Below are 25901 nucleotides of genomic sequence, written 5' to 3' on the forward strand. Positions count from 1 at the left end.
AATCGAGCTCACTCGATTAATGAAGAGAAGTTGGATGGAACTAGTGCTAACAGAGTTCACTTAATTACCAAAGGATTTTCACAAGTTTGTAGTGTTAATCGAGCTTCTATTGGTTAACACAATAAATTTCTTTTGAGTTAGTTTCTACTGAGTTGAGTTGGCTAATGAAGAATTTTCTTATTTTGGCATATTAAGCTCAATTGATTTATGTATTGGTTCTACCTTACTATGGTGATGAATATTAATTATTGTAACTTGTATTTGAGCCCACTTGACAATATGAAAGATATAAGTATAAGGTCAAGTTGTGGTTTCAAAGTGTGCAAGCTATTATAAATGAATTGAAATGATGAAGAGAGGAAGTGAATTTGAAGGATAATTAGAATATACTTGTGGAGTAGAAAAACTATATTTGATCAGGAAGGATCAAGTACAAGCCAAAATAGAGATATGTAATTAGTAATTTAATTTCATCTAAATCAGGTTATCTCATTATTACTCTCTAACCATTATAGCACTAATTTAATCTCTTAATAGAGTTGGCTTAATAGCTATTTGTAAATCCTCGAACAAGGCGACAGTTCTATTGAATTTTCTCAAGACCTCTAACAAGACCACTCCTAACAAGGTGATTAAATCCTTGAATAGGGTCACACCTAACAATGTGTTATGTAACCTTTAATAGGGTTGGCTTCTAACAAGGCTCACTTCAGAAGAGTGAAAAATAGTAACTAGTTACAATTGGTGGTTTTCCCAAATAGGGTTTCCACATTAAATCTTGGTGTCATATGTGTTCTTGCTATTTCTTTCATGCTTGAAATTAAGATTAAGTAATGATAATAATTGACAACATCTTAAGATCTAAAAATTTAATTAGTTACCAAGTACATTCAGTATTTACCAAGTTACAACATTAATTATGTGCATGTTGAGTACCAATATTATAGTTTTCAAAGTTTTCTTTTGTTGACATCTAAAGGAGATCTGGAATTATTTTAGTAGTAACTAATTTACCCCTCCCCTCTTAGTTACTCCTTTATATTTCCAACAAATGACACTTAATACACAAAAGTTGATACAGAAGGGCTGCTACACAATTGAAAAAATGGTAATAAAGATGGAGCAATGAAAAAATTGCTAGAGAAGAATAGTGCCCTAATAAAGGAAGAAAAAGATCTCAAGATAGAACAAGAAATTAAATTAGTTACACTTTGTGAAGCTATTGAACAAAAGACAAAAGAAATGGAAGATAAGAACATGGATGAAGAAGACAAGAGGAAGATAGCTATTACACTTGAAGAAGCATCATTGAAATTTAGAATCTTACAAACAATTAGCTTGATATGATAAATGAAAAGGTAATTATGAATTAGAAAGAAAATAGAAAATATGTGGAGATAAAAAAATAACATTACATAATGAGAAATTAAAAAATGAGTTAAGACATGAAAAGGAACTCATGGAGAGGACGAACAAACCAAATGAAGGAATTATGCACTTTGAAGACATGATGAAATCACCTTGAGAAAAATACATCTTTCAATATGGATACAACAAACAATCCTAAACTACTGAAGAAGGAGAATCATCTAAAAGTGGAGAATAATGGAATGTAAAATCTAAAGGAAAACCTACATGTAATCACTATAGGAAAATTGGACACACAACCAATATTTGCAGAAGTGGTAAGAAAATCCCTAAACCTAAATTAAGTGGTAATTGTTTTGATTGCAAGAAGACAAGACATCAAACACATGAATGTAAATCAAAGAAAAATGACTCAAATATTATACAAAGGAGTTTTAAAGTTGACTATTCGGTCTAGACATAGAGAACTATATAAGGAGAAGGTGATATTTTAATGGCTTGAGATTCAATATTCAGGATGCTTATCAGTATGCATTGAATGTAGAAGACATGTTGAAGAGGAAGAATCTATTGGAGTTCATTCTAGTAAGGAACATATCAAGTGGATTTAAACCTAATACTAGGAAACAAAGTGAGGGACAGGCCTAAGGAGTAGCTAAATCCTATATTCAGCAAGGTTAAAACTCAGTTCATGGCCAACATTAATAGATTCATCAAGACTCACTTCACTTTTGGCTCTGCAAGGCCAAGGTGGGAAAACCTAAAGAAATAACCTAGTTAATAGGATACTTTCTCTTTCAAGATTATTCCCTATAGTAGAAATAGTCAATATTCTTCTTTTATTTGTTGATAAACTCTCGAAAATTAGTAGCTAATCATAATCATATAGTAGATGAAAATAAGTGATGACCAACACTTAAGTTCTTAATACATTAAATGGTAAATTGACTTGGTATTATGAATGTTCTACAATTACATGAATCATCAGTATATTCTTAAACTTTTAAATGGACTACTGCCTTATCCATTCAAATATAGAGTCAAAGATTAGCAGATTTGAACCTTTTTCAATCAACTTGTGACTAAAAGTGTCAACATTAAACTCCAAGTTTCATTTTGATTCTCATCCTTTTTATAGAAAGCAATTACTTAATTCTTTAAATTAGCAGCAATCAATAAGAGATATACAACTATTTGAATTGCATCAAACAAATGAAACTTGTTCATTCAGTCCCAAAGTTATGGATATGTGAGAAAAGAGACAAAACTTCAAAGATAATGATAACTAAGGATAAATCCTTCTCATTTTGATCTGAATACTACTAATAGAAAACTCATGATATGATAGAGAGATAAAGCATAGGCCCTAAATATTCACTTTTTGTATTCAAGTATGCAAATAACTGAACTCATTCAAATAACTATAGAACAAATGGATGGACTACAAAATAATACATGACATATGAGAAAATTCTAGATATTACTGGCCTCTACTCTTCATCTTAGGAATCCATATACTTGATTACAACAAGCTACATATGAGAAGAGGACACCTATCAATATATTAATGGATACAAAACTTTGGAAGAAGGGAACAAAAAGGTATACAAAATGTTCTTCCAAAATATAGATCAAAAGAAGATAAGTAGCTAAGGAAATAAAGGAACATTTATATCAAGCATTTGATCTTCTTTCTCCTTGTACTTTACTTATAATGTGGGAAAAATATCTCAACTACTTCCCATTAGTAGAGCTTTAATTTCTTCTAATGCTTCCTAGACATAAATTTCCCTTTTGGTGGGCCACTCTATAGTTTTTACTTCTTGTAAGTCCTGAGTGGCTTTGGTCCATCTAGCATCTATGACCACTTTGGATTCAATAATAAACTTATTTAAATCTATTTGTGCCTTAAAGATGGAATTAATTAACTTATTGTAGGGAATATTAGAAATGTCTTCAAAAATTGACACTATAGCCTCTTGAGTCAAAATGTTGTCAAAAGAGGTAGACCACTCCTTCAAGTCTTTCACTGTACTAGCAACATCCAAAATTGGTTGAATGTAGGGTTGTATCCCCTAGGATAAAACATACAACTTTCCTTGTGTAATTTTCAATTTTCTCGTGAAGAAATCCATCAATTATTTCACTATTTCTAGGCTTTCCTTCACTAAAATTATTTTGTCACGCAGATCTAGCTTTTCAACCATTAATACAATTAGCCTTTCTAGAAATTGAATAAATGACCCCCAAAGATTAAATGTGGGTGATAGCCATGATAGTGCCTCATTGAAAAATTTCTCAGCACTTTGTAAAGCAACATAAAAATTATGAGCTTGCTAAGACATGTTTTTCAACACTTCAATCCTATGACTCATTATGTTTTTAGGGATAACTGTCCTTATATCAACTCCTTGCTAAGTAAATCGAGCATCAATGCTCATTCTTCTTGGTTCTGATGCCTCCTCTTCCACATCCTCAAAGCCTCAACTATATCATTAGTTGGTTGTTGTTGACTTTCAATTTCCTCTCTCAAATCTGCAGTAACTATCTGATCTACCTGTGTAAGTTTCTCTCTAAGAGATGCAACTTCATTTTCTAATGCTTGAACTTTGGCCTCAAGCTCCAGAATTCTTTCTTTGTATACATGGCTATTTCTAATCTTATTTTCATAGAGCTTCCTAACATCAATGTAATCATGTATGGATTTTTCCAATCTTGTTTCCATCTCCTCTACCTTGACTTCAATCATAAAAGAAAAATATTTTAATGCCTTCAAAATCTTTGTATTAGAGGTGCCTTGTAGAGTCCATAAAATCATTTATTTTGATTAGTACTCTATACATCCATCAATTTTGGCTTTTTTGAAATAGGAGCCATACTCTAGAATTCTAGGGATTTCGTATCAATGTTGAAACCAATCCCTCTCTTCAATCCATCTACACCAATTGCCTCATAAGAAATAGCATTCTCCTACCTTCTTATTTGATCAAGCATAAATGCTTGTTCCAAGTCCCATCTAGGCACTAATAACATGGCACTCCTATGTACTAGATATCTAGCCTCCTCTAGAGTCATTACTACACTCTCAGGATCATAGGCCTATAGCTTCTCAACAAGTTCCATCTTATACTTATCAAACTCTCCTAGTTTCATCTTCAGTACAACTTCACTCTACTTTATCTTGTATAGGAAACTCTTGAATTCAGTGGACTTGATGAATTCATCATCCTCTAGGAACTATTAGGCTTTGATGACCCTATCATTTAACCTTTCTACTACTATTTCCAAGTCTATGAGAGTATTTTCTACTACATTTATTCTATTTTCTAAATAATTTTGTCTTAAGTCAACAAAGTGCTGACTATTCCCTAGTGAAATTTGTAATGTCCCTTGTTTTATTTTAGGAGGGATATGGAAAATATTTTGTCTTTTATTTCCTTGCACCATCCATGATGCCTAAGGGACATCATCTTCTTCTATTTCAAAGGTTACATCAGGTTCAGGGCTGTCAGGGCAAACCCTATCTTCTTCTTCTAGTGGGCCCTTAGGCAATTTAGCCATGATCTAAACATAGTCTGTTACCATCTTCCTAACCCTCTAAGAATAGGGGATATCCATGTAAAATCCCATGAATTGGGGATCTATTCTTTTCAATTCTTTTTCTACCCTTAAAACATCATCAAGCTTTGCTAGCTTGTCAAATGCCTCACCCTCTGCTACTATGTTTGAAATAATATCCTCATTAGGAAATTCCTTGGTGTTTGGTAGTACATAATTTCTCATTTCTTCAAGGATGGCCGTCATCCAACCATCAGGATCATACATCTTGTAAGGGCCAGTAGACAATTTGTAGTTATGGAAGAAAGAATGAATCTGGTCTAGGGCCTCTTTGCCAATTGTAAAATCTACAATCCTAAAACACCTACATAAAAAGGTTTCTCTATGCACTTTGGGTCCCAAGTATTCCCTGTTGACCATGAATTGTTGCCAAATAAATTTAATTATTCCTAACCTAGGAAGGTTAAACTTAGACAATATATGGGTTGGTTGAGGACAACCATAGACTCTCATTAAATGTAAAGTGGGAAATTAAAAACTGTCTCCCCAATTATGGTCAAGTCTCTTTGCTTCAACAAGCAAAGTTGGTCTCAAAAGACCTTTTAGAATATCTAGTTCCCTAAAGTATCCTAGATCTAACATTTTCATGATTGCAACACTAAAATTATTAAATAATGAAATAGAATCAAAAGAAATGGTGATTACTATCCCATACACGTATCCACAGTTGTACTAGTAGAACTCCATTTGTATCAAAAATGTGGTTAATAAAGTGTAAGTTGATGTATCCTATATTTTTATAGAGAATCAGGTGCATTAGTAGTGAATAATGATGGAAAGAAAAGCCTTTTACATCTCTAGTTTATCTAAAAAATATTTTCCTTCATCATCTCCAAAATATGATTGACATAATCATACTCTCCACCATGGTAGGAATCTTGTATATCTCTTGTAATTATGAATTCTGCTCCATAAACCATATTAGTCCCATCCTTGCAAACCAGCTTATGGACACCATATATAGTTTTAACAAAATAACTCTTAAATTTTTCCAATGGCATCATTTTCTCAACCTTCTTAGGGTAATTATCCACTTCCTACAAGTCGATGGGAATATACTGCAACATATATTTTCTAGTGCATACTATGGTGTTCGCTTCAAATTTCTTATACAAATATTTTAGATCAATAGGTTGACCCATAACTCCATCCAATCCAAAGGCCTCAATAAATGATTCTTAGTCTAGGGTATAGAGGATAGTTCCATCTCTCCTATGGAAGGATTTAGTGGCTAGATTGTAGCACCAAAATAGGGCCTTCATCAAGTCTATGTCTACAAAGACCTCTAGAAATATTAATTTGGAAATATTATTCCTCCATGGGTTGCACATGAGAATTTTCTTCTCCCTATTATAATAGAAGTATTTGAAAAGCTATGAACCTATAACACTAGGGCATATGAAACATCTATATAGGGCATATGGGTCAATGAAAGTTTGATCATCTATAGCAATAGCATTGAAAGAACCAAGAAAAAACTTAATCCATTCTTCAATCAATCTATCCAATTTTCTTTGTCTAGTTTTTCCTCCTTTAGAGGCTGAAGGTTCTAAAGCTGCCATGTCTGAGGCTTGAATCTCTTCTACTTCTTTGCCATACAATTTTGATATTGTGAAAGTAAGCATTGGTTATAGAAACTACTCTATTCTATCAACTCAACGGAGTGTTACCATTACCACCTAGTAATACACTTTTTGTATTGCACATAATTCCCATTGGTTCAGAACTTTATTATTGTTTCTAGCTCAAAAAAGTGATTTTCCATTTTGATGTCAACCTAGGGCATATGATACTATGACAATGACTAATAAAAAGACCTTTTGTAGCATGTTATTGTTGCAAAAATGGTTTTTTGATGTTACAAAAAACCTTAAAAAACCCTTGTTGATCAGTTAGGACCCATGGAAAAGCCCTTCTACGATCTTACAATCCCTTGATTGTCATGGCATCAACCCTAACCTTTTCTCCTTCCACAATTTCACAAAAAATAGCTTTTTAGCATTGTGGTATAGCATTGTGGTCATTATAATTTTTATGTGCAATCTTACGATCATGACTCCATCATATCATTAGACCATACTTTGTTTTGTCATAAGATCTTAAAATAAACCATTCATCATAGCATCAAAGATCATCATATACTACTTCAAAATAATATAATATTTCCTTTAGTCCCACTTTTTCCTAACTAGGCACACAACTAGTTCAGTACCTCAATTTTGACCAATGAAAAACTGGACAATTGTCTGCCAGTGCACCATCACCATTGCTTACATTGACATCCTTATGATCTTTCAATTGCATATTCCTCATAATATCACAACACTCCATTATTTCTTTCATGATCCTACAATATAAATTGATTTTTAATATCGTAGCACCCCTTTTTATCTCTCCCGATGCTACGATGACCTCCCTTGTCATAGTGTTGGGGATGGCCAAACACTAAACCATATAAAATTGTTACATGATCTTATGATACAAAGGAAGTCATAAGGTCAGCAAGACAAATTATACCATTTACAATATTATGATGACACATTTATCTTAAGATTGTAACAAAAAAAATACTTTCCTATGATAATTTGCTAACCCCTTCATCATAACATCGTAAAGGAAGATGTTAAAGGAAAAATAAAAACTCTCTTAATTTTAAAAACCTAGGGTTAGGGCTTAGATAGATTTCATGCAAAATTTTGTGGTATGAGATGAAATTCAAATCCTAGGGTACTAAACCTCATGCTTTGGACAATCAATAAAAAATAATTGAATCAAGGCAAAATATTCTAAGGTTTCTTATATAGATAGAAACAAGATAAATGCAACCTGAACAATTAATTCAGTATTTTCACCATAAATTTGAAAATTAAGCTCAATGAAAATAGGAGCTATCAGAATCAAGGCATCTCCCAAGGGAAGGAGAAGCAAAACTACTTCACAAATGCTAAATCAAGTGTAGAAGATGAACCAAAACCTATGGATCAAAAGAGAAGGATGGGTAGAGGTGAGTTTAAGGGTGCCTTTTTTAGATGTCATATAGAAGGATATAGATCTTATGAATGTCCTAAGGTTGGTGATAGAAGAGATTCTATTGTGAATGAGGCTAAAAACCATATCAGTGAATTAGATAAAGGAGAGAATTTACTAGCTCGATGAGTATTGGTCAATACATAGACATTGGAATCCTGTCAAAGGAGTAATTTTTTCAAGAATCATTGTAAGTCTAGTGGTAAAATTTGTAATGTGATTATGGATAGTGGTAGTACTAACAACCTTGTTACTAAGGAGCTAGTTCAAAAACTTGGTTTGAGAAGAGTGAGGCATCCTTGTCCTTATAGGATTGGTTGGTTGCAAAATGAACATGCTTTAGAAGTAAGGGAGAAATGTCTTTTTTATTTTTAGATTGGGCTTGTTATCAAATCTTGTATTGTGTGTTGTGTTTTTGCTATGTGGTTATTTTCTAGGGGCTAGGACATCTCCTTTGGTGATTCTCCTATGTTTCATTACATCATCAATATTAGGAACAAAATAACTTATCTCTTTAGGATTCCATTGAAACACTTTGCCTCTATTTCTTGTACATATACCAATTAGTTTCCCATGTTTATCTATGATTGTACATGTCTTCTCAATGAATTAAAAATGATAGCCCTTATCAACAATTTATCCAAAACTTAACAAGTTATGTTTTAATCCATCAAAAAAATATACATCCTCAATGTTATTTTTACCATAAAGTGTAATAGATCCCTTTCCCTTAATATAACATGGAGCATTATTTCCAACTCTCACTACACCAACATCATAATTGTTAAAAAAAAAAATTATCTTTATGACCTACCATGTGATGTGAGAATCCACTATCTATTATCCAATCATATTTATTCTTCTCAATCTATGATACAAGTTATTTTTCTTATCTAATAGGACTTTCTTCCTTAATAGTAAGCAAACTTATCTCATCTTGGTTAGTAACTTTTTGTTATTATGAAAACTATCTTTTCTAGGCACATTATTTAAATTACTCTACTAGATTTAAATGCTTGCAATTTTCCAATCAATGTCTATCTATTAAAGCTAGGAAAAAGTGGAATAACTTCTTCTATTGCAACCATCTTAATGTCATAAGGAGTTAAATATTGTAATCACCAAAAAATGGTTATCTACACTATGACCCCCTATCTAGCATTTTTTCTTAATTTATCCATCACTTATCTTTGATCAAATCATCACTTTTCTATTTATTTCATTGTAACCTATGGTTTGACTAGTTTGTCCTAAGTCTTTTATTTAATTAAAATATTTTTTATCTTCTTTAATTAAATAAGTCCCACTTATCCCAAGTGTGCACATGGAAATCATTATTCATATTTTAAAAATAAAAGGAAAGACATTTTTGTCTCACATGAGGGGAATACTTTTCTATGTGAGAGGAATTTTTATATTAAAAAATAGCTTTAATTATCCTCCACACATCTTTTACTCTTAATATCAACTATTGATGTTTCTTAGGTGATCTCTCTGTGCACATGGGTCACCCAAGGCTCATTCTCCACCCATTTTCCTCTTAATCTATATTGTCCATTTCTTTTTAAAAGGAGGCTCTCTCACCTCTTGTTCACTTATGCTAATTTTATTCTGCAAGTTTTTTGAATGATTTTGAAGCATTTGGAGCACTCATCCTGCATTCATTTTTTGCCCACCTTGCATTCATTTGGTTTACTTGCATTGTAGATTCATGGCACTCTTAGCTTGGTTTCCTTTTATGCTCTAGCATAGATCACATAACTTAACTAGAAGGATTTTCAATACTTTCATTCTTCTTATCCTAGCTTGCAGTTGCAACTTTCATTTAGCTTGTATCTTTATTTCATTTCATCTTTGATTCTTGGATATAAGCATACTTTTTTCTTTGAACCTCTTGTTCTATGGTGTAGTTTGCAAGGGTTTCTTAAGCTAGGTTAATTTGAGATGCACCATCTCATTGCTCTTTCACATCATAGATAGAGAGGTCCAAGTTAGCAAACAAGGTTCCTAATCCCTTGGGATTCTGGATCTAAAAAATTAATTCTCACTTCTTTACACATTTATGTTGTCTCACCAAGAAGCTTCATCTTTTGGGTGTCAAAATTTCCTCCATTAGACTTAAGACTATCCTTTCTGAAATGATTCAACACCAATCTCCCAAAGTTATTAAGCTTATCCTTTATGAGCTTGATTCTTTGAAACTAATTTTTATAATATAGAGTCCACCAATATAACTAAGAGGGGGGAGGAGTGAATCAATTATCAACCTATTATCATAATTATTAACTTTAAACAAACCTAACCATATGAAAAATATCATCAAAAACCACAACAAGATACTCATGCACAATAACACCAAACATGTTAACTAGGGAAACACTTGATTAGAGGGAAAACCTCAGTTGGGATAGCACCCAAAAGATGATGTACTAATATAAATATTCTTTGTTAGAGGATGGACCCTATTATGAGTCTATAACAAAATTCACTATATATCAATCCCTGTTAGGAGTTGTGCCAACCTAGTTAGGATTTTTGAAAGATAGCTAGACCCACTATCCAAGTAGCTTCAAGGGAAAGACCAATGGACCCACTATCTAAATGATCTCTATATTATTCCTTGTAGAATAATAGAAATGAACAGTACTTTCTTCCTCTATCATGTTAATCATACCTCTGCTCCTTTCGATCTTGTAACCAAATCACAAAACTCACATCCAATAATCCTTTGGATTGCTTACTCGCATTTAGTAAAAAATCTCCCCTATTTTGCACTTCACACATGAAAATGATCACAACACATTACAAACAAGGAAAATCTCTTTCCTATATACCATATCTTCAAAATAATTCCTTGAGTTGGCCTTGAGGCTTTTCCAATTAATTATAATAAGATAATTAATTAATTACAATTAGAATAGAAATTTTGGCTCATTGTCTACACAACTTCTTACATGTCTAATACTAAGGCTTATGCATCTACTAATGTTATTATCAGACTATCTTTTATCACTAATTGATCACACATCTTCTTATCACATCTTAGATGAAAGATATAATACAAACATTAGAAACTTTTTTCCAAGCATTCTATCTCTGTACTACTCTCGATAAATCAATTATAATTTCCATATGTCTTCAACTTACATGTTGTGGATTAAACCTCATCATTAGAACATAGTCTAGAAAATGTCCATGCTGGTACATCACCAAACAAGAAAAACCTTTCCTGTACAACTAAGATCTCTCTACTACTATGCTAGTCTTCATAGACTTACTACTATGTTGACATCAATGAAAAATATAGTCATCAATGCAACATGTCAATACTCTCTAATGCTAAGGATACTCCCCCAATGTAGTATCATCAGTATTCATGATAACAAGTATATCACAATAAGTTCATTAATCTCTTCCTTCATAACTTTCAATAAATTCTTGATCCACACAATGTTTGAACAATTCAATGTTACAACAACATACTCAACCTCTATTGTAGATTGAGAAATATAGGTTTTCTTCTTTTTTCTCCATGAAATTAGTCTTCTTCTTAAAAAGAAAGAACCTCCACTTGTACTCTTTCTAGCCCAATCAACATCTACATAAACTTTTAGCTCAAACTTATCACACTTTTTATACCATAATCCATAGTCTTATGTTCCTTTTAGATATTTCAATATTCTTTTCACAACCATCATGTGATTTTCTCTAGGATTAGATGAAAATCTAACAAAAATACCAACTACTAATACAATATCAGGTCTTCTATGTATGACATATTATAAGTTTTCAATTATTGACCTATATAGTTTTTTATTCACTCCAACATAATCATCACTCTTTGAAATTCTATAACCAATAACCATAGGTGTTGCAACTCATCTTGAGTCCTCCATTTCAAAAGTCTTCAATATCTCCTTGATAAGCTTTGATTGAGTAATATAAATACCATTCTTTATTTGATAAACTTGTAATCCAACAAACAACTTAATCTATTGAACCATTGACATCTCAAATTATTTCTTTATCTCATTAGAAAATGGTTTACACACTACTAAATTTGGACCTAATTTTCAATGATGGTTGGTCAATTTTTTAAAACTAAATGGTCAAAACATTTCATTATTAAAAATTTGTCAAAAATTTAATGCAAGACTGGGCTATCTATTTATCAATGAAGGATGCCATCGAAAATGAGCCCAATCTGTAGTAGTAGGCAACATCGAACATGATTTGATTCCACCTCACAATTGTTGAAACATGTACCAAAGGACATAGAAATGTTGATGATTTCCAGTGGTTTTCAATGAATTTTCCATGCCATTAATGAAATTCCTTGTCAAAACCTCTATTTAATGCCATCAAAACTTCAACAAAATTCCAGAAGATTCTAATGGTCTTTCCATGTTATTGATGACAAATGCCACTGAAAGATCAACAAAAGGCCATTGAAACGTCAATTAGAGCCCTATATTGGAAAAAATAAAAGATTTGATAATGGATCACAATATTGTTAGTATGGGCAGGCCCATGGTTATTAGAGGCACATGAAAATCTACATGGAGTTCTACAAAGCATCTTCAGGAAGTTGAAATGACAAAAGAATGCACATATATGAGAAATTGAGTCACTACATTCATTGATCAACAAAATAATTATGAAACTATAAATATTAAACATATACACTAGAATGGGAAGTGTATAATGAATAAGAAAGCTAGATTTAGGTCTTAGGTGAATATTGATTTTTAGTTAAAGAGTCCTTCAAATGAGACACATATCCAAATGGATGTATATGCTTAGGGAAGCCTCAGGTCAAAAGGAAGAGTTGAGTGTGAATTGGGGGGTGTTGATAAATGATAGAACATCATGATTTAGACCCATTCTCATTGCAATGTATGATGTTTTATTGGATATATAGTCTATAGAAATCCACTGGGTAAATTGGAAAACTAACATAGAAAACATTAAGAGGAGAAGACTATAACATGTCACAAAGTTCTCAATGTCTAGCCTTTGAAAATAAAATCTAAAATCTTTCCCAAGAAATCATGTGTCATGATCTCTTGACCATTAGGATGGAGGCTCAATTTGAAATGCAGTTGTATGCCATTCCTATCATGCTTCTAACACAAAAGAAAGGATACCATAATTGAATCTTTACTCCTATCTGCATACAAATATTATAAAAGAAATGGAATTATTTCATCATCTCCATTCTACCATTTTACAAAATTTGATATATGGGTTGCAAAGATCATGCGGAGAGACATAGATGCAGAGATAAGTATGGAGGATTTTATTACTAGTCATTGATAATGAAAAATTTGAAATAGGAAAACTTATTAGCCCAAGTCTTGTGTTTTATTTGTATCATGATATATGCTAATTTAAGAACCAACACCCAAATTGATGAAGTCAATTGGGGTGTATTTTCTGTCTAAATGAATGCTAAGCTCTTACTAATGGAGCATGATTCCTTTAAGGGATTGCCATCAAAGTAAGGAAAGGATTTGATCAATGTATATAAGTAGAAATAAAAAATAGCACCAAGACAAAATGTAGAATAGAAAATCTGACCAAAGATTATCTAAATTTAAGAAGTGGGAAGAAAACACAATATTTGGTGAATCAAAATACCTATGATACCAATGTTCAAGTTCTAGAAAATCTTGCAAAACTTGAAAGAGTTGTATGCAAACCAAAACCCATCTTATTAATTGAAATTGAAAGAATATATACAAAGATGGAATATCAACAACCACCTTAGCCATGAATTTGAAATGTTTATGTGGCTATAATAAAAACAACAAAATTAAACCAAAACTATTCAAAACTAGGTGTTTAATTACCCCAACTTGTCAGGGTCATAAATTTAGACCTAGAGTTCAGATTTTGAAACTGCTTACACTGTTGGAAAGAAGAACTAAAAATGTAATTTCAATCCCTAAAATAGTGAGCCTATGACTACCAAATTTTAGGGATCAATTAAAGTTTTGGCGAAAAGGCCAAATAAAAAGACATAGAAAAACTTTTTTTAAATATGGAAAAAATACTTTTAAACATTTGTTCTTCTATATAATATGGATCAAAAGAATAACCCAGTCTATATATGTTAAAGTTATTATCCAAGTAGTAAAAGGTTTTCTAAACCTTTATGTTGAGGGTAATATTTTAACAAGTTTCTTAATGTCTATTGGAAGAAATGGCATTGAGTTATATTGGAAATTGATGATATGTGAGATCTTATTATAATGAAGCTAGGATAATCTAGTGATGTTAATCTATAGAAGAGAAAAATTAATACATCTATGATTTCTGTTTTTTGTTTTACATCACTTATGTTGATGACTTCAGTTTGGGCTCCTTTGATGCACTCACTAATGCAAGATCATTTCTAGCACTTTTGGCTATAACTTAGTTTTTAAATCATAACTTCATTGATACACTTACCAAACTTCATGTTATCATGGTTTTTATTTTCATCCCAATTTTTCAAATTTTACATTATCTACATTCACATCTTTCCTAGATATGGTTCTTATTTGTTAGTGTGCATGTTGTTAGAAAGAAAAATGGGGAACACAGATTGAAGTTTGTGAGTTCAAGTATTTTCTATCTTTTCTATTTATACCCAATTATACAAAGTGAGTAAGAAGTTAATCTGGACACTTTACAAAATATGGAAGTATGAAACATTGAATAGACATAACTTAATTAATAAAATTCTTATATATTAATATTATCAAGATCAAGTGTATACATTTATCTTGCTCTTATTATCTCCAATTACATCAGTATATATCATTGTCTACCTTTGTCTTTCTTGGATTCTATACATCTTATAGGTACATACATTATACTCGTATGGAAAAAGCTTGTTTGGTAGTTGTTTTCTCAACTCAAATGTTTTTCCACTACATGCTAAGTCATACCATCCAACTAGTCTCCAAGATAGACCCTCTCAAGTATATGCTCTCCAGAACAGCACTTACAGGTTGTTTGGCCAAATGGGTTATGCTCCTTAGCAAATTTGACATCCAGTATGTGGACAAAAAGGTAATCAAAGGGAAAGATATAGTAGATCACCTCACTGATGCACCTCTAATAGACGCATATCCTTTGATCACAGAATTTCCAGATGAGCATATCTGTCTAATTAAAGAACAACCCCCATGGAAACTTTATTTTGATGGCTCATACACATCTCATGGATCAAGGGTAGGAATATTGTTGGTCACACCTCAAGGAGATTACATTCCAAAAGATTTCAAGCTACAATTCCCTAACACCAACAATATAGCTGAATATGAGGCTCTCATAGCAGGATTAAAGATAGCTGGAGAATGGAACATCACTAAGTTACAAATCTTTGGCGATTCTCAGCTCATCATCAAGCAAGCCCTAAATAAATATCAAACCAAGGAAAAAAAGCTATTACCCTACAAAGAGCTAGTTGATCAGCTAACCTAGCATTTTACAAAGCTTCAGTTTACACAAGTGCCTCGAATGCAGAACAAAGTAGCAGACGCTATGGCTACTATCGGCTTGCTCTTGGAAATTTCCCAAGCAGCTACATAGTATGAGTGTTTAGTCAAGCAGCTCCTCACACCTACCTATGTGAATGATGACTCAAACCATGTTTGTATCTTGGTTGGTCCCCAATCCCCTTGGTACCATGAGATTCACGCTTACCTTAACAATGGTGTCATATCCCCTCACCTCACACATACCCAATGCCAGAACCTTATCCAAAAATCATCCCACTATGTTATCATAGCCAATACCCTATATTGTCGTCGTTATCATGATACTCTCTCTCGATTTTTAGATGAAAATGAGGCTGTGATGGCATTAAAATAAGTACACTCTAGAATTTGTGATGCCCACATGAGTGGTATTTTCCTAGTGCGACATATCCTTAGAGAAGGCTACTATTGGCCTACCATTGAAGAAGACTCTTGTGACTTTGTTAGAAAGTGTCTCCCATGTCAGCAGCATTCAAATCGCATGCACGCTCCAACACAAGATCTACAGCCTATTGCACCACCTTGGCCTTTCGCTTTTTGGGGCCTTGATCTAGTTGGAACTATCACACCTCTCTCATCTAATGGACATAAATGGATAATAATAGCTACAGACTATTTCACTAAGTGGGTGGAAGCAGTCCCCCTAGTCTCAGCTATAGGAGTTCAGGTCTCCAAGTTCATCTTGTACCACATTGTTTGTCGCTTTGGCATCCCATCCACCATCTTCACCGACCATGGAGGTAACTTTGAGAATCTCAACATGGAAGAATTATGCACTTCCCTCTGCATCCATCGCCACTTTTCTAGCCCATTTTTTCCACAAGGTAATGGCCAGGTAGAGGCAACTAATAAAACCCTCCTCAAAATCCTAAAGAAATTTGCCAATGATTCTAGCCACGATTAGCACCTACAGGTTAATCCTGCCCTATGGGCTTATCAAACTTCCTTTTGTACATCCACAGGCACAACTCCATACTCCTTAGTCTATGGTGCTGAAGTAGTACTACCCATAGAGGTTGAACTTCCCTCCTTGCACATATCTTTGCAAGGGAAAATATCAGATCAAGAATACAGAGTAGCTCGACTCACCCAGCTAGATCTCTTAGACGAGAAGAGACAACAAGCCTATGATCATCTCACAGTCTATCAAACTTGTCTCAGAAGGAATTTCAACAAGAAAGTGCTTCCACAACACTTTCAGCCGGGTGACATGGTCCTCAAAGAAAACATAAAAGTCCAAGTAGATCGAGAAAAGAAAGGCAAGTTTGAACCTACCTGGCTTGGTCCTTATGTTGTCACTGCATCCTTTGGCTCCGAAGACTATCAGCTATTTACACCAAAAGGAGAACTCTTGAATGATCCTACTAACATCATTCATCTCAAGAAATTCTATGCTTGAAGATCCTTGGTATACCTAGCTTTTGAAAAATACAAAAAAAATAAAAAAAAAATAGTAAAGAGAAATAAGCATCCAATGGTGAAAACTTGGAAATTCAATCACCTTGGATAGGTATCTTGGTGAAAACTTGGTAATTCAGGTGCCTTGTGTACTAAGACTAATCCATTATCTATCACTATCCTATCCCTCATCTATCCACCCACCATCCCATAAAACACCTGCTTGTTCCATTGGTGTTCCAACCAAATATCCAAAATCTAATGAATCTTGTAAATACCCACTGTATAGCTTGTAAGTCTTATACCTTAGCTTGTAAATCTTGTATCATCCCTTGTATCATAGCTTGTATATTCAAATCTTGTCCAAAGCTTGTAGCATATTCCATCTTGTAAATAAACTTGTATCCTAGTTTGTATCCTATCATATGCACACAAAGAATCCCATTTTCACTTAAGCTTTTCGCAAACCATCTACCTATCTACCTATCAACTATTGCAAACATCCCACCCTTCACGAACATTTCCATCTCATAAAAACCAAAACATGAACAACCTTGTACATTTGTAACATATCTTGGTCCATCAACTTGTACATCCTCTTTAACTTAGTACCATTGTATTTATCCAGCTTTTGTGTTAGTTCCTCCTTGATCATCATCATGCACACATCACACAACCCTTCGTTAGCTATTCCAATGCATCCTTTAGCTAGATCTCTTGTCACCAAAGTGTTATCCTTCTTAGTTTAGCTTGATGGATGCATCAGTCATCCAGATCCATCAATTTAGGTACTCTTTGATAGATCCTTGTAGGATATAGTTTTCCTCATGTCTGATCTTGGTTCGTTTATACCTCATCCTACCCATCTCGTTGGCAAATGGTTCTCTTTTGTATTTTCGCTTTCTTTTGATTTGGAATCTTCCCTTTTGGGCCTTGAAATATCTTTTCCAAGCAATCCTTTTGTTCCCTCCTTAAGGTTACCACGATCTTCCATATCATGGTATATTGCGAATGGGGCAATCTGAGTGTAAGGTCTTGATCAGGTCTTTCATTTGTTTTTCTATTCTGCTTGTGGGTTACCTAGTGTTGGTTGCATACTGCTTCCTCTGGGATTCATGTGTGATGCTGGTGCAATCCTTGCATGTTTGTTTTGAGTTAGTCCATCAATCCTCTGGACAATTGGTGAAAAGACCTATATTCTTGGTAACCTTGGCAATTAACCAACAGTCCTATAACAAATCTAGTGCTCAACTAAATGGTGGTACTTCTCTTTGAAGTATCCCCCGCTCAATAAGCTTCAATGGATTTCCTTTATCTCCATTATCCCCCATACATATCCAACATCTATCTCTCCTTACCTAGCTTGTGCATCAGTATCTCTCAGAATCAATCATCACTCTTAGCTTTAGGGATCCACAATTCTAGTCTTAGGGATCCACCAATCAAATCAATCCACCAAGCCTCATCTTTGGAGATCCAAAATCCTAGTCCTAGGGATCTCCGAAACCCATCTTCTACCAATCTAACTCTTTGAAATCCTGTTGCATCCGCTTTATCATCCCATCATCCATCTCCCTATCCTAGATTACTTTTTATAGCGCTTTGCTCCTTCATCCTCTGCAATCCCTGAGATCTTAAGCTTGCCTCCTCTTATGCCTCTAATTATCCCTTTATCATTCTCTCGTAGTGAGAGTTTGAGCTAACTAAACCTCTTCTCTTAAGCCAATCTGAGTCTCCTTGCTCATCTTGGATTCTTGTACTTTTCAAGAAGCCGTCGAGCCTCGCTTTCTCTCCCTATCGCCTTCTTGAGGGGGCATCTCGCAGTCCATTCTCTCCTCTTCTGCTCTAGCCTTAGGTATCTTATTTTCTTATCTTTGATGCCATGCCACTTGCGGCATCACATCAAAGAGGGGCAAAATGTAGACACCTAAAATTCTTTAGAAAATAGAGTATTTTTATTTTCTAAAAAATCCTTGATGACATCATCATTTATTAATTATTTTATTTATTTATTTATTTTTATGCCATTAAATCCCTTTATCTTAATTAAAAATATTTAATTAAGGAATCCCTCCCAAAAATGTTTAAATCTTATTTAAACATTATTTCCTTATTTATTAATTATTTAATTAATAAATTGACCAAAAATCCCAAAAAAAATAATTTATTTATTTTTTGCCCAAAACTTGGCCAATTTCCTTAAGACCACTAACGTCTTCCAAAATCTTCTAATCCTTCTTTAATTTAGATTAAAGGCTAATCCCATCATTTCCTACCCCTAATCCCAACTCAAAATATTTAATTAAGATTAACTATTAATCCTCATTTTTATTAAAAAAGTTTTAATAAATATCTCCTCAACCCAAACCCTTGAAATAAATAAAACTTTATTTATTTCCTAAAAATCTAATGTATCCTCATCCTAAGAAGTTCTAGACTCTTCTAGAAAGTCTTCATCCTCTTAAGAGAATTAGTACATGATAAAGAAGTAAGATTGGAATACGTTAATACAAAATAATAGATTACAGACATATTCACCAACCCATTACCTAAGGATTCATTTTTGTATCTAAGAAGTAAGCTAGGGGTCATTCCCCTATTTGAAGCTCACTAAATAAAATTTAGTGATGCATCAACCAAAGTAAGTTGACAATCAACGATTAATGCAAAATTGATAAGGGCATATTGCAAATGAATTAGTACTTAAGGTACATTGATATAAATAGAATTGTTGTCTTTGGCATGTGTTGTCAAAGAGGGAGAAGCTTACTGTAATATCTTTGAGAATTTTTTGTCATTCCAAAGAAGGAGAAATTTTTGTAAGAGGGAGAAAGTTCTATGAATGAAATTGGTAGAAGTTGTTGTAGATAGTGAAAGGAAGAGCTCATATTGATAGAGGGAGTGTATCCAAAAATTTCATTGTGACATGACATGTTGTGTTGCCATAATTGCCAGAGAGGGAGATTGTTACATACAATTGATTAATTGTGTATTGTATTTGATGTTACAAAAATGTCATATCATTATTAGTCAGTATATGTCAAGCTCACTTAGGTAGTGAAGATAGCTTTCTGTGTCTACTAAGAATTCCTATGGTTGCCTAGTTTAGAAGAGAGTATCTATTGAGTTCAATTAGGCATTAAAGAAAATCATGTAGAAGATGAGTGTTAATCGAGCTCACTCAGTTAATGAAGAGAAGTTGGATGGAACTAGTGCTAACAGAGCTCACTTAGTTACCAAAGGATTTTCACAAGTTTTTAGTGTTAATCGAGCTTCTATTGGTTAACACAATAAATTTCTTTTGAGTTAGTTTCTACTGAGTTGAGTTGGCTAATGAAGAATTATCTTATTTTGGCATATTAAGCTCAATTGATTTATGTATTGGTTCTACCTGACTATGGTGATGAATATTAATTATTGTAACTTGTATTTGAGCCCACTTGACAATATGAAAGATATAAGTATAAGGTAAAGTTGTGGTTTCAAAGTGTGCAAGCTATTATAAATGAATTGAAATGATGAAGAGAGGAAGTGAATTTGAAGGATAATTAGAATATACTTGTGGAGTAGAAAAACTATATTTGATCAGGAAGGATCAAGTACAAGCCAAAATAGAGATATGTAATTAGTAATTTAATTTCATCTAAATCATGTTATCTCATTATTACTCTCTAACCATTATAGCACTAATTTAATCTCTTAATAGAGTTGGCTTAATAGCTATTTGTAAATCCTCGAACAAGGCGACAGTTCTATTGAATTTTCTCAAGACCTCTAACAAGACCACTCCTAACAAGGTGATTAAATCCTTGAATAGGGTCACACCTAACAATGTGTTATGTAACCTTTAATAGGGTTGGCTTTTAACAAGGCTCACTTCAGAAGAGTGAAAAATAGTAACTAGTTACAATTGGTGGTTTTCCCAAATAGGGTTTCCACATTAAATCTTGGTGTCATATGTGTTCTTGCTATTTCTTTCATGCTTGAAATTAAGATTAAGTAATGATAATAATTGACAACATCTTAAGATCTAAAAATTTAATTAGTTACCAAGTACATTCAGTATTTACCAAGTTACAACATTAATTATGTGCATGTTGAGTACCAATATTATAGTTTTCAAAGTTTTCTTTTGTTGACATCTAAAGGAGATCTGGAATTATTTTAGTAGTAACTAATTTACCCCTCCCCTCTTAGTTACTCCTTTATATTTCCAACAAATGACACTTAATACACAAAAGTTGATACAGAAGGGCTGCTACACAATGGAAAAAATGGTAATAAAGATGGAACAATGAAAAAATTGCTAGAGAAGAATAGTGCCCTAATAAAGGAAGAAAAAGATCTCAAGATAGAACAAGAAATTAAATTAGTTACACTTTGTGAAGCTATTGAACAAAAGACAAAAGAAATGGAAGATAAGAACATGGATGAAGAATACAAGAGGAAGATAGCTATTACACTTGAAGAAGCATCATTGAAATTTAGAATCTTACAAACAATTAGCTTTATATGATAAATGAAAAGGTAATTATGAATTAGAAAGAAAATAGAAAATATGTGGAGATAAAAAAATAAGATTACATAATGAGAAATTAAAAAATGAGTTAAGACATGAAAAGGAACTCATGGAGAGGATAAACAAACCAAATGAAGGAATTATGCACTTTGAAGACATGATGAAATCACCTTGAGAAAAATACATCTTTCAATGTGGATACAAAAAACAATCCTAAACTACTGAAGAAGGAGAATCATCTAAAAGTGGAGAATAATGGAATGTAAAATCTAAAGGAAAATCTACATGTAATCACTATAGGAAAATTGGACACACAACCAATATTTGCAGAAGTGGTAAGAAAATCCCTAAACCTAAATTAAGTGGTAATTGTTTTGATTGCAAAAAGACAAGACATCAAACACATGAATGTAAATCAAAGAACAATGACTCAAATAGAAACATATCTAGATCCCAAGATCATTTTTTTAGTTGTCAAAAGTTTGGACATAGAGCTTATGAGTACAAACTTAAGAAAAAGTCAAATTGGACACCTAAAAAACAAACTTATACAACAAAGAAAGGAATCTCCTACAATTGGGATTAAAACACATGGTATCATTGTTGCTATTTGTGGAGAGTATGGACACATTCTGGAGAATTACATCAAGAAAAATTTCAGAGGAAATTACAAGAAATGGCTAAAAGAAGAGATAATATGTCTTAGTTATCTCAAAATTAGTCACATCAATAAGAACTGCAAAACCAAAACACCAACACCAACACCAAGCAATGAAAATGACAAACCAAAAGGAAAGAAGATATGGATAGAGATAGTAAGAGATGGAATCAACATAGTAGAAGACACTGTGATCATTCAATCTGATGGAGAAGATGATCACACCAAATCTCACTAAAGAAAGAAGGTATGTAGGAATGGTATACTGAAAGCTATATTTTACATTAGTTCCTAGCATAAAAGAGATGAAGAGTTATATCTACATAAATAAAGATGCATTAAGAATTGTTAAAATTAGAAATTCAAATAGTATCAAGCATCAGTGGTACATTCTATATTGACTGAACCTTGTGGTATATATTGAGTGATCAAGGAAGATTGCATACTGACTAAGTGAATAACCTTGGCCAAACTAAGGTGTAGACTGAGTTAGTTTTCATACACTAGTTGAGTATGAAGACATAATTATAGACCTAAAAATGAAGATCAAAGGTATTTATCAAAATTCAACATTCATTTTTACTCACCAAGTGATTAGAGAGTTCACGAGAAGATTTAATGGTGATAGAAGTGATTTCAGCAACCAGAGAAAACAATCTCAATGAGTTATCAATGAATTTTTAAAGTAAAGTAATTATTACTCTCATAATCAAGTAAACTATTTAGTGAAGGTTTTTTTTTAATAGTTTTTGTTCAAAACCCTAATTAACAATGGCTTCAAGAATTGAACTAATAAAGGATAATAGTACACAAATCATTAGGAATCATCAGAGGCCTCCATCCAATTTTAGAAATTTGGTTAGCACTAAAACCCCTATTGATGATATTGGAGCATAATCATCAATTCCATCTAGAGTCTTGACTATGCAAGACATCATATCATGCTACCAACGTATGATTAGAGAGGTTAGAGATTTTGAAATTAGAGAAAAATATGACAAGACATGAATAGATGAAATTATGAAAGATGAATTCAAGATCATTACTGACAAAAGGCTTACCCATACCCTAGGTTTTCCAAAATTTTCAAGATCGAATAGATCAAGATTGTGCTCAGCCGAGTTCATGACATGAAAATTTGGTTGGAAGGGGTCCAATAAAATCAACAAGGAAATCATTTGAAGGGTAATTGGGTACCCCAAATTGGATTTGCCAAAGAGCATAACAGGTGGAGCCAAGAATGATATTGAGAACCTAAGCAAGGTGAAGTGGAATGGTCATGGAATGTCAATAGACAACTTTGATGATCCACTAATTGAATTTGTTGTTTGTGTGATTGCACACAAGTACTACCAATCAAGAAAATTGAACCTCATACTTTGCATAGTAGTTTATTTGGGCTATAAATTGTGAAGGAAGATCTTTCCAAGCTAAAGTTGCATAAATTTACAAAGAACCCAGAAGTAGAGAGAAAAGAAAAGAACACATCTTGCAAGTTTGGTTGCTTGTTAGTTTACATATTTTTCTATGTACAAAATTATTTTCATACCATTGGAAGGATTGGATGGGTTAGGAATAGGAATACTATGGAATAGTTAAATGAACTAATAGATAGGTTGGGAGAGAATTTTGAGGTAGTAATTGGATAGCTATTTTGAAGAGTTCAAAGTTAAAATGAGGAACAAAATGAGGATTGCAAAGTTTGTTGTAGAAAAATATTATAGTGAAATATGTTTCACGGTGGACATAAATTTTGTGTATGCACATGCAATATTACCGAGGGTATCATGGCTGAGCCAATTACCTATGAGGTAAATAAAGATGATGTTATGATAGTAGTTACTATACTATTGGCATAAGATATTGGTGCTAGTGCTGAGCAGTTTGGCACATATGAGACTATTATTTCCAAGTTAACTACAAATTTTGGCACATCCAAGGCAAGAAAGAAAAGGAAAATAAAATTTGTCGAGGCTAGTAAGATGGAATAAGGAGAAGGGTCTAGACAATCCTTAGAGGACAAGGAAGGAAAATAGCTTATAGTTGTGAAGCCAAAGGCCACTAGATAGAGAAAGGTTGTAATAATTGAACCTAAAGTGAAGGAAGACCTCCAAAAAAAGTGCAAGAAATAGTGACATCATAGAGGCCAAAGGGCAAGGTGATCTTCACAAGAAGGAGGTCAGCACAACCTCTTGCTAAGCTATTATTAGGAAGCCCATCAAAGAAAAGGAAGCATGCAGATAAGAAAGCAAAACCAAAAAGGAAATTGATCGTTGCACAAGAGGAGTAGGAAGATGAAGAAAAGTCATACTCCCTCCAATGGCTCCCTCTTTATAGAAAACTAAAAGTAGCTAATAGATTCCTTCCAATGATTCCCTCTTCCTAACAAACTACAAGTAGTTAACATACTCCCTCTAATGACTGTAGATTAGGCATGTGCAAAACTGATAGAGTATTTTGGCACTCAAAGATTTACAATATGATTCTTTGGACAATAATGATCAAGTTAAACTTGAAGGCACAATGATATACATGATGATCAAATCTAGGCACACATCCATACAATTAGGAACTGGAGTTCCTATAGGAGTGTACAATAGAGTGGATGTTAAATGGAAATGGGCACTGCCCACAAAAAGAAGATAAGAGAAATAACGTTGACAAAAGTTATGCCAAATTTGGAGAGGACACATATGCCTATAGCCCTTAAATATTCTATTAAGAAGTTTATGGTGAGAGACATGGCATATAAATTTTTTAAGAATAAAGCTGCTAAAGTTGAGCAAGACAGTTCAAGATTTTGGAAATAAGTGTTTGAAGTGCTTACACCAATAGTAGAGGAGAGGGAAGGCTGAGATGCTATAGAATTTGAGGATGATTATAAGAAAGAAGTGTCCAAGCTGACAACAAAAATTAAAGAACTTGTTAGTGGTTATAAACAAAAGGATCCTATCATAATTGAGGATGATACTAACACTCCTCCACCTAATCCTAATGTACTAACTAAAAAGGAACTTCAAGGTTTGATGAAGGAATCAAGAAAACTCTATATTAATCCTATTTTTTTATAGATAGTTGAATATCCAAAGCTTGAAGTCAAGAAGACTAATGAAGTTATAGTCACACTAGTTATAGAGGCTACAACTATCGAGAAACTTGGTAAGACAGTAATTATATATATGCCACCAATTTTTATGAAATTTTTGAATAAGGAAGTAAAATTTGAGAAATATTCATGCATGTAAATGATAGACAACAAAGTCACATAGAAAGAACAAGAGGCCACTCAAGATCTTATTTAATTTCCTAGTGCAAAGATTGCAAAACAAACACATGTGACACCTATGCAATAGGTGATATCTACAACAGTGCAAAAGCCTAACAAGATATAAAATAAAAAGGGGAATAAATTGCAACTATCACTACCAAGTGATACACTCTCTAGATCTTAAGATGTGACTCATGTAGTGAAGGTTGATGATGAGTTAGTGAATCTTGATGATGTAATTACATTATCTAAATATGATTTGAATAATCTTACACTAGAGAGAATTCAAGAATTGCAAATCTTTTTAAGTCATAAGGAATAAAAAGAACAACTTGAAATAGAAAAAAAGAGAAGACAAGTATTACATACTATCAAGGATATTTTCACAAATGCATTTGGAATTACCGATGTAAATAATCAATATGTAATTTTAGACCAGCTAGTATATGTAGTTGATCAAATTCAAATAGATGATATATAGAAAAATGAGAAGCTATCACAATGGTCTAAAAGGAG

Source organism: Cupressus sempervirens, chromosome 11 (assembly GCF_028749045.1).
Source record: "Cupressus sempervirens isolate cs-2001-9-10 chromosome 11, ASM2874904v1, whole genome shotgun sequence".
In the NCBI taxonomy this organism is placed as follows: Eukaryota; Viridiplantae; Streptophyta; class Pinopsida; order Cupressales; family Cupressaceae; genus Cupressus; species Cupressus sempervirens.